The sequence below is a fragment of the Mesocricetus auratus genome, unplaced genomic scaffold, assembly GCF_017639785.1.
Source record: "Mesocricetus auratus isolate SY011 unplaced genomic scaffold, BCM_Maur_2.0 Super-Scaffold_4256, whole genome shotgun sequence".
Classification (NCBI taxonomy): Eukaryota; Metazoa; Chordata; class Mammalia; order Rodentia; family Cricetidae; genus Mesocricetus; species Mesocricetus auratus.
The window spans coordinates 3,100,603-3,109,285 of NW_024429182.1; the positions used below are offsets into that span (position 1 = coordinate 3,100,603).

Sequence of the window (8,683 nt, forward strand, 5' to 3'; positions counted from 1 at the left end):
GTCTGGTAGCGCCAGTTAACTCACTGGAGGTCGACAACGTGTTAAAATTTACTGTAAACCAAATTTGTGTGTGCCGGTGTAATCATATTACTGTTTAAAATATGTAATTTGGGAAATTAAATTTAAATTATTTACAGAACTCCTGAAGTGCTTCTGCCGAGCCCTGGGGTTTCTCTAGTAGAACATAATTAGAAAATCTCTGACCTGCTCAGCCATGTTCAAGCTGATCTGTACCCCACTTTCTCCTTCAACTTTACTCCCTGATGCTCCCACAATATAAGTTTTTGGCTTCAGGTGCCTTGGCTCCTCATAGCCCCCGGGTCAAGCTCATGTTACAGTGTTTTCAGGTTTTAGTTTATGCTGACAACTGTCTTGGGTACCTGCCTCTTTCCTCACTCAAGACTGGCCATATTTCAGGCACAGGTTGTCATCCATCTATCTGTTCATTCAGGTTTCCACCTGTCAAGCTTGCCGGGTATTTGTTGGAAACTGTGACGTACAGAGTTGCTAGAAAGACAGGCAGGTTGTATGTAGACTTGGCCTGCGGAGCTTCCAGAGCAGCTCAGGGGAGGCTCAGGCATGAGTGAGATGTTAGAGCTCAGAGAGGCTGACGGCAGGAAGGAGGAGGATACACGGATATCACTGATGCGGAAAACAGCTGTCTTCCGTTGTCCCCGAAAGGTCCGGGCTGTGAACTCCAGGTTGCCCCCAACGTTTTACCTTGCTGCTCGTGGATTCGTTCAAAGCCTTCAGTTCTGTCCCTCCTCTACGTCTATCCCAGCTTATCTGGTGCAGGTCTTCAAATACCTTTGCATACTCATCAGTCACAGGCACAAAGAAATGCCTGCCGCCTGATGTTAGCGACCAATGGGGAGAGGCGAGAAGACTCATGCGGGTGGCGACAGAGGAGCATTGTAAAGTCTAAGTTGTCGGTGAGTGCCCAGCAGGTTCTGAAGTACAGTACAGCTCACATTGGTCCTCCTAGCATGGAATCCCACAAGGACAGCTGATTGTGCCTTTATCCTTGACTCCAGTGATGATATCACCTGATTCTTGTAACATGTAGTTTTCCTCCGCCAGCCCCTTTGGTTTTTCCCCCCCTCCGCCAGTCGCCTGGGCTCTGCCACAGTTGCAGTCCCCAAATAACACACAGGAGGCTATATTAATTATGAAGCTGTTGGCCTTGCTTGTTTCTTACTGGCTAACCCATAATTGTTAATCTAAGTATTTCTCTTACAGGAGAAAAGGGTCCAGATATCTTACTTCTCTGGTGGGCTACATTGTCTCTGCATGTCTCTCTTTCCCAGAATCCTCCTCAACTCCTAGTCCCACCTATCTTGCTTCCCTATTGGCCAACAGTGCTTTATTGACATATACACAGGACTTCCCCATCAGATTCCTGTAATGATTCCTTCTCTTACATGCCCTTAAGCTTCGAAGCTATTTGTATTTCCTGAATAGATGTAACAGGTCGGTCCCTAGACAGTTGGGCTGGTATAGGACGCACAAAAGTCATAATCTGTGGGGTTGTCCAATTGTTGTGATGTAAACACTCCCAACGTGGTTAACCCCACACTACCAACATGGCTTCGCTGGCTAGGAAGCTGAGAAACAGCTCCACACAAGAGGCCTGTGTGTGTTAGCCAAAAAACACTGGGAGTGTGAGCCTCCCATTTGATGGCTCTCACTCAAGGAGGGCTTCTGTAATCAAATAGGACATTCTGCCTTTGATTAATTTCGATTGTGCTGTCAAAAATAGAATGTACAAGAGCTCATTCTCAGCACAAGACAGGGAGACAGCCTAATGCCTCGCCTCCTTCTAAGAGCTTGTTTTGATGAGTAAATAATGACTAATGAGCTTTCAGAGGAGACAGATCAAAACCTAGAACAAGATACTATTTTCAGGGCTCGGCTTCTCCCTGCCTCCTTTTGCTTGTACTCCAGAAACAAAGCTTATTTTCAGAAACTCTGTCCCTCCTGGAAGTGAGGTCTCAAGATCAGCTTATGGTGTAGTAAAACTTCAGATATCCTCATCCCCAGCCTCCCTCCCAGGTTGCAGTCCAATAAACCCGTACCCCAAGCATGAGCCCTGAAGTTCAAGACATTTCTACTCAACTGAGGGACTCTTTTGGGTGAGACGTGAGAGTGTCAGGCAATTTTCTGGGTGCTGGAGAAATCATGACGGGCCAGGTACAGAACGAGGAATTAACGAGAAGGTATGCAAACACTGCTTCCTTCCTCTGGCCACGCCCACCCTTCATCCGTCCTCAGCCCACCTGTTTTGTTTTGTTTTTTTATTTCAGGATCCTTCCTGCTCACACGACAGCTGGGTCAGCCTACCCAGGAGCAGAGATCTGGGCTTGACGTGTGTGGCCTGTGGAGCTGAGGCCCCACATAGGAGCCAAGGATGCACTCAGCCCATCTGCCCCTCCGTTCTCAGGCTGACCAGGAAGTTCCAGCTCAGATACCCGCAGTTTACCGAGGTACATATTTCTGTGACAAATGTCCACCTATCAGGGAGGAGAGTCCTCCTGGGAAGACCCTGCCGAGGTCAGTGCGGAGGTTATACTTGCTTCCTCTTTCCCCTTCTCAAGGTCACTGGATCCCCCCCTCAAGGTCAGCGGGAGTAACCTAATGGCTGGAGTGAATTAAAGGGGAAGGAAAGGGCTCATGGCTGTACCTGAGCGTCAGGTCTGTGACAGCAGCTGTTGATGAGCCAACCACCAAGAGTAATTCGCAAAACTGACTTCTGGGAGATGAATTCTGAGTTCCAACTTCTCCTTTGATTAGCTGAGCCAAGCCTGCTGCAACTTTGAAATGCAGACAGCAGGCATAATTGTTCTGCATTCACACGTGCTCCTTAAAAAGCCTGGTGGGTTTGCTTTCCCATCCATGAAAGAAGAAATGATCTCCTGAAATGTGTGCATTTAAAGCCCATCTGTTGGCGTCCTCCCTGGCAGGCATCATGGAGGATGCACTCCCAATTTGTCTCTGCCTCCTCCGATGCAAGGACCCAAATTCATGAATGGGATTCTTCCCACATATCCCGTAATTAATCTCTGTCTCATTGGGAGTAAAGCACAGTTGGCAACAATGCAGCCCCTGTATCTCTAAGCAGCAGGCTCCGGCACCTATCGGGGACATGTACTGAGTTCCTTCCCTGTCATCAACTTTCCCTTGGGTGCCTAAAGCCAGATGAGTAGGTGGGTGAGCAGACTTCAGGGGGGCCACTTGCTGTGGCCTGGAGGGGGACACGGTGCATCAGGCCGGACTGTGCCCTCCCCCCAGGAAACACTTTTCCTCCTCCATGCTTGTTTGTATGTGAGTGGAGAGGGATTGGGGGAGAGCCTTCGTTCACAGCCGGGCCACCACGGCTCCCTCTGTGTAATGGCCTCTCTGTTTTCCTCTCCAGGTTGACAATTAACGTGGCTGCCATACTGGATTTTAGGAAGTGCCATTTTCCTTAAGTGGTCTCCATCTGTGGACTTTCCTGCGCCCTGGCACCCTCGGTGGGAGGCGGGGATAGCGCAGAGCTTGGCCATTAACTTGTTTGTTGGTAATTTCCACTCTCGTCTTTTCTGTACGAGATTCCATCTGTGATGGGAAGCGCAGGCTCCCGCCGTTCTGTTCCTGAACATAGTCCCCGCTAGCTTGGACATTTGGTACCCGAGGCTACGGGTGTCACCCACTTTTTGAAAATGCACCGAAGACTGTCCCTTGGCCTCTGGAATTTAGTAGAAGCAGAACAGATGGGGGATAGATGGGAGGAAGAGAGGAGAAAGGGGCTTTTTAGGATATGGGTGTTCCTGACTTGAGTCTTAGACATGGAAATTACTTTTTGGGTGAAAGTTGAAATAGTCTTTGGACAAAGTGTCCCCCTTCATATCACCTGGAGTTTCACCTTACCCGATGTAAGAAATACCACTCTCCCCCTGCTCCTCAAGTATTAGCTGAGCTCCCTGTGTTCATGTCCACTGAGATCGTGTGTGTTCAGAGGTGCAGCCTTGGGAAGGTCATTCAGTGTGACGGCTCAGTCCTCACGACTGGAATTCAGGTGCAGCTGGAAGGTGCCATCTTTGAGGCAGAAGGAGCCAACTAGATACGGAATCTGTTGGCACCTCAGACTTGGGCTCCACAGTCTCCAAAATGGTGAGCGATACTTTTTCATTCATCAGCTACCCAAACGCGGCATTAGTTATGCGTTTTCATTGCTGTGACAAGACACCTGACTCAAAAACAACTTAATAGAGGAAGAATTGTACTCGGGTGACACCATCACCACTACTCAGGGCGAGTCTTCTTCCTTGGAGCTCTCTGGATACCCAGACGCCTCATCTTCCTGGTGACTCTGCATCCAGTCAAGCTGGCAAGAGAGTGATCTTCACACCCAATCTGGGGCTTTTTATTGAAGCACCCCAGTTATGAGACACAGCTCAGACTGCACAAAGAAGTGTCCTGGGTTTCACCTACAGTGAAGTCCGCGTCTCCTCCTTGATGACTCATCACCCACTTCAGCTCATACATGCTCCAGATAGACTGATGGATGACGAGACGTCTATGTCCTTCCTCCTTACGACCAATTCAAAAGTCACGCTATGCCATCGCCCCTCGATGTTGACTAGTCCGAGACCAGAGACCAGGCTCTAAGCTCACCCGGTACAGCTCCTGAAAGCACGGATCTCACCTCACTTCTCTCTGTTCGGAAATGCGGAAGGCCATGCGCTGCCATTTGAAACAGCTGCCAAACTTTGGCCAAACGTTTATGAATCTGTGAGACCCAGTGCTGTTAATTTCCCAGTATTGCTATTTTATTCTCCCACAGCCCTTGACAGAGCCTGGGCTGGGCTGGAGTTCTTAACCCCCCCCCCCACCCAATATTTGTGTCTACCCAGAACTTGAGAATGTGACTTCACTGGAGAATTGGTTGTTTGTGAATGTAATTGACTAAATTAAGATGAGGTCATGCAGAATTAATCAGCCTGATCTAATGACTGATGTGGGGAGGAACATGGCTACACACTGAGCAAAATGGCGATGTGGAAAACGGGAGCAGAAATCAGTTAACAACCCGTAAGCCACGGAGCTCCAAGCGTTGTTAGAGACCACCAGACGAAGTCACCTCCCCCAGCAGTCAGGAAGTCAGTAGTTCTGCCAAGCGCACAGGTTCAGCTGTTGAGGCCCCTAGAGCCATTAGCCTGGTGTTGTAGACCAAAAAAAAAAAAAATCTCTGTTGTTTTAAGAAGGTGAATGCCTGCTAATTCGTCACACAGCCCCCAGGAAACCAACTGTCACCTACTGTGCACTGCCTGTGTCACCATCCACGACCCTGAGAAGCCTGTCCCTTCTTGTCCCTGGCATCAACATGGCTCTCACAATTCAGTTAGCGCAAACAGTCCTGCGTGCCTAGAGTGCGTCCTCAGCCCGTTTCTTTTGTGTGCTTTTTGAGTGGTATTTACAGATCGCTTCCCTCGCGAGGTGCTTGACCTGTTTGTAGAGATCACTTATTGTGATTGGCATGCCCACGTCCAGTGGAGGGCTCTCCAGTGTAAGGGGACAGTGCCACATGTGGTAGCACACACCTGTAATCCCAGCACTCAGCAGGCTGGGGTGGGGGTGGGGGCTGCAAGTTGGCCTCACATACCCTGTCTCAAATCACAAAAGAGGATTAGGAAGAATGGATGAAATCTCCCCTGTTATAGAAATAAGTATCAGGCTTGCTTTATTGGAGAAAACAGGGCTCGGAGAAAGAGGACAGACTAGAAAGGGCGGTGCCCGACTAATTATCTTTTTCAGGTGAACTTTAACTTAATTTTTCGAACCCATAAAAAAATATACCTGTGGATTGATTCCCAGTTTTCTGAGAAATCACCATGCTTATTTCCAAAGTGGCTGTGCAAGTTTGCACTCGCACCAGCAATGGAGGAGTGTTCCCCTTGCTCCACATCCTCTCCAGCATGAGCTGTCATCAGTGTTTTTGATCTTAGCCAATCTGATAGGAGTAAGGAGGAATCTCAGAGTCATTTTGATTTGCATTTCCCTGATGGTTAAGGATGTTGAGCAATTCCTTAAATGCCTTTCAGTCATTTGTGTCTGTTGAGAATTCTCCATTTAGATCTACACTCTATTTTTTAATTGGATTATTTGGAGTTTTGGTGACTAGCTTCTTGAGTTCTTCATATATTTTGGAGATCAGTCTTCTGTCAGATGTGGGGCTGGTGAAGATCTTTTCCCATTCTGTGGGCTGCCTTTTTGTCTTGTTGACTGTGTCCTCTGCCTTGCAGAAGCTTCTCAGTTTCAGGAGGTCCCATTTATTAATTGTCGATCTCAGTGTCTATGTTGCTGGTATTATATTTGGGAAGTGGTCTCCTGTAACCATGTGTTCAAGGCTACTTCCTACTTCCCCTTCTATCAGGTTCAGTGTGGCTTGATTTATGTTGAGGTCTTTGATCCATTTGGACTTGACTTTTGTGCATGGGGATAGCCATGGGTCTATTTGAATTCTTCTACATGTTGACTTCCAGTTATGCCAGCAACATTTGCTGAAGATGCTTTTCTTTTATCCATTGTACAGTTTCGGCTGCTTTGTCAAAAATTAGGTGTTCCAATTCACAAGCCCAGAGAGGCTAGTTAAAAAGGTGGACCCTAAGAGGAACACACACGGAGAACCCCAGGAAGGAAAAGTAGGTAAGATCTCCTGGGTAAACTGGAGGGGTAGAAGGGAGAGGGGAATGGGAACATGAGCGATTGAGAAGGCCAAGTCGTGAAGGGATGGGGGGGCAGCAATGAAGGAGATATCTTGATACAGGGATCCATGATGGGATTAGGGAGACACCTGGTGCTAGGGAAATTCCCAGGAACTCACAAGGATGACCCCAGCTAAGACTCCTAGCAATGGTGGAGAGGGTGTCTGAACTGGCCTGCCCCTGTAATCTACCCTAATTGTCATCATAGAACCTACATCCAGTAACTGATGGTAGTAGATACAGTGACCCACAGCCAAGCACTGGACTGAGCTCCCGGAGTTCATTTGAAGAGTGGGAGAAGGAATCGGATGAACAAGGCGGGGTCAGGATCATGGTGGAGAAAACCACAGAAGCAGCTGACCAGAGATGTAGGGAGATCGCAGACTATGGGCTGACAGCCGGAGAGCCTGCATGGGACCACCATAGGCCCCCTGAATGTGGGTGTCAGTTATGTGGCTTGATCTGTTGAGGGGGGTCCTGGTAGTGGGACCAGGAGCTATTCCGGACATGACTTCGAATGGTGGGATGCCTTGCTCAGCCATGATACAGGGGCTTGGTCCTGCCTCAACTTGATATTCCAGACTTCGTTGACTCCCCAAGGAAGCACTTATGCCCTCTGAGGAGTGGATGAGGGGTGGGAAGATGGGGGAGGGGTGGGTGCTAGGACTAGGGGAGGAAGGGGGAATTGGGGTTGGTGTGTAAAATGAAAAATTTTTTAAATAAAAAATGATAATAAAATATATGAGAATACCATAAAATTCCTACATTTGTATTATTCACACACACACACACATACACACATACACACATTTTAGGACCGGGCATGGTGGCACACACCTTAATCCCAGATCTCAAGAGGCCGAGACAGGCTGGTCCTTGTGACTTTGAGGCCAATCTGGTATACATAGTGAATTCCAGGTTAGCTAGGGCTACACAGCAAGATTATATCACAAAAAATTACAAAACAAACATTAAAAAATCCTTTCTAGACAGCTTTATCAAAATATAATTGGTATATAATCAAATGCATGCTTAAAGTACACACATTGATGTTTTTCACACTTGTATACAGCTTGGAAGTTGGTCTTACCACCCAATCAAGCTAATGAACAAACTTAGCACTTTTAAACCTTTCTTTGTGTTCTGTTTTAAAATCAGAAGAACCGTATTGCATGTTGTAATTCATCACTTTAAGCAAACAGCGTGTGGTCATTGTGTGCGTTCATAACACCGCAACCGTCACCACCACCTACCTTCAGGGCCACTCAGCTTTTCACACTGAACCTTCTCACTAAGCAGCAACCCCGAGAGACCCCCTACTTCCGTCCTGGCCTCCACCATTCTAATGTCTACCTTAGCGACTACACTAATGTCTACCTTAGCGACTACACTAATGTCTACCTTAGCGACTACACTAATGTCTACCTTAGCGACTACACTACTAATGGCTCATCACCCACAGAGCCAGACAGTGTTGCCTGACTCCTTTATCTTAGTATACAAGAGGCTATTGGTATTGCAGTGTCTCAGAATTTCCTTCTTTTAAAAGATGGCTTGCTTTAGTCTTTAGTTATGTGTGTGTGTATGCATGTGTACCTGTGGGTGTGCATGTGGGTGTGTGCACATGAGTGCAAGTGCCCCAGGAGACCAGAGGAGGGCGTCAGATATCCTGGCACTGGAGTTGTGAGACATCAAGACCCGGGGTCTGGGTATCAAATCAAATCTGGGTCCCTTGGAAAAACAGCAATTGTTAACCCCCAGAATACAATTTTCTTGTCTTTTTTTTTTTTTTGCAAGAGATGCTATTCTACTGTGTGAAATATTCAAGGTGACATCCTTCCAATGTTGGGCAGCAATGGTGAGCCCCAGGTCCTGGTCACTAACGTAAGTCCATGGTGTTGACAAGCTACGGTGTTGGGTGTGTCAAGTGCGTTTCTGAG

At 47.7% G+C, this 8,683-nt stretch overlaps 1 long non-coding RNA gene across 1 annotated transcript; it reads left to right on the forward strand.

Moving 5' to 3' along the window:
- Positions 1 to 2,336: 2,336 nt before the first annotated feature.
- On the forward strand, positions 2,337 to 7,357 carry LOC110341620. The gene is made up of 3 exons (XR_002383586.1): positions 2,337 to 2,483; positions 6,572 to 6,684; positions 6,952 to 7,357. It is a non-coding gene; the product is annotated as an uncharacterized LOC110341620 (long non-coding RNA).
- The last annotated feature ends 1,326 nt before the right edge of the window (positions 7,358 to 8,683 follow it).